Genomic DNA, 2,464 nt, shown 5'->3' with positions numbered 1-2,464 from the left:
TAAGAAAATTACTGAACTCCCTCCTAGCACTCTTCCAAGCAATACAGAAGAGAATCCAAAAGGAGAGTGCAAGGCCATTAACATGACCTACATGTCCAAATTTGGAGAGGAGGAAGAGGCAGTAAGCACCACTGAGGAAGGCCTCAATGGACGTTCACTGGCCTTCAATGAGTTCCCTAATGAGGAACCATGGAAATCTGAGGCTCACACTGAGACCATAGAGATTCCATTGAATTTACTTCTGCCATTCATGAGCTCTGATGAGTATTCTTCCTCTGAAGAGGATGAAGATGTCACTAAAGAGCAAGTTGCCAAGTACCTTGGAGCAATCATGAAGCTAAATGACAAGTTATTTGGTAATGAGACTTGGGAGGATGAACCCCTTTTACTCACCAAAGAACTGGATAACTTGACTAGGCAGAGATTACCTCAAAAGAGACAGGACCCTGGAAAGTTCTCAATACCTTATACAGTAGGCACCATGACCTTCAAGAAGGCTCTGTGTGACCTAGGGTCAAGCATAAATCTCATGCCTTTCTCTGTAATGGAGAAGCTAGGGATTTTTGAGGTGCAAGCTGCAAAAATCTCACTAGAGATGGCAGACAATTCAAGAAAACAAGCTTATAGACTTGTAGACTGCAAAAATCTCACTAGAGATGGCAGACAATTCAAGAAAACAAGCTTATGGACTTGTAGAGGATGTTCTGGTAAAGATTGAAGACCATTACATCCCTGCTGATTTCATAGTCCTAGAGACTGGGAAGTGCATGGATGAATCCATCATCCTTGGCAGACCCTTCCTAGCCACAGCAAAAGCTGTGATTGATGTTGACAGAAGAGAATTGATCATTCAAGTGAATGAAGAATCCCTTGTGTTTAAGGCTCAAGGATATCCCTCTGTAACCATGGAGAGGAAGCATGAAGAGCTTCTCTCAAAACAGAGCCAAACAGAGCCCCTACAGTTAAACTCTAAGTTTGGTGTTGGGAGGCCACAACCAAATTCTAAGTTTGGTGTTGAACCCCCACATTCAAACTCTAAGTTTGCTGTTAGGAGGTTCCAACATTGCTCTGAGCATTTGTGAGGCTCCATGAAGGCCCACTGTCAAGCTACTGACATTAAAGAAGTGCTTGTTGAGAGGCAACCCAATGTTATATTTATCTATTTTCCTTTTGTTATTTTATGTTTTTATAGGTTGATGATCATGGGAAGTCACAAAATCAATTGAAAAAGCAAAAACAGAATGAAAAACAGAAAGAAAAATAGCACACCCTGGAGGAAAATCTTGCTGGCGTTTAAACGCCAGTAAGGGCAGCAAATGGGCGTTTAACGCCCAGTCTGGCACCATTCTGGGCGTTTAACGCCAGAAAGGGGCACCAGACTGGCGTTAAACCCCAGGAAAGGGGAAGAAGTTGGCGTTAAACGCCAGAAATGGGCACCAGCCCGGCGTTTAACGCCAGAATTGGCATAAAGAGCATTTTTGCTCGCCACTTGGTGCAGGGATGAATTTTCCTTAACACCTCAGGATCCCACAGGATCCCCACCTACCCCACCACTCTCTCTCTTCTTCACCCGTTCACCAATCACCTCAATACCTCTTCCCCAAAAACCCCTCACCTATCAAATCCCACTATTCTCTTCACCACTCACATCCATCCTTCATAAAACCCCACCTACCTCACCATTCAAATTCAAACCACTTTCCCTCCCAAACCCACCCATTATAGCCGAACTATACACCCCCTCTCCACTCCTATATAAACCCATGTTCATTCCTTCATTTTCACACAACCTAAACACTACTTCTCCCCCTTGGCCGAACCACAAAGCCACCTCCATCTACTCTATTTCTTTTTCTTCTACTCTCTTCTTTCTTCTTTTGCTCAAGGACGAGCAAACCTTCTAAGTTTGGTGTGGTAAAAGCATTGCTTTTTGTTTTTCCAAAACCATTTATGGCACCTAAGGCCGGAGAAACCTCTAGAAAGAGGAAAGGGAAGGCAAAAGCTTCCACCTCCGAGTCATGGGAGATGGAGAGATTCATCTCAACGGTGCATCAAGACCACTTCTATGAAGTTGTGGCCATGAAGAAAGTGATCCCCAAGGTCCCTTTCAAACTCAAAAAGAGTGAATATCCGGAGATCCGACATGAGATCCGAAGAAGAGGTTGGGAAGTTCTTACCAACCCCATTCAACAAGTCAGAATCTTAATGGTTCAAGAGTTCTATGCTAATGCATAGATCACCAAGAACCATGATCAAAGTGTGAACCCGGACCCAAAGAATTGGCTTACAATGGTACGGGGGAAATACTTGGATTTTAGTCCAGAAAATGTAAGGTTGGCATTCAACTTGCCCATGATGCAAGGAGATGAACACCCTTATACTAGAAGGGTCAACTTTGATCAAAGGTTGGACCAAGTCCTCATAGACATTTGTGAAGAGGGCGCTCAATGGAAGAGAGATTCAA

The sequence above is a fragment of the Arachis duranensis genome, chromosome 5, assembly GCF_000817695.3.
Source record: "Arachis duranensis cultivar V14167 chromosome 5, aradu.V14167.gnm2.J7QH, whole genome shotgun sequence".
NCBI classification, from domain to species: Eukaryota; Viridiplantae; Streptophyta; class Magnoliopsida; order Fabales; family Fabaceae; genus Arachis; species Arachis duranensis.
This window is presented reverse-complemented; position numbering follows the sequence as displayed.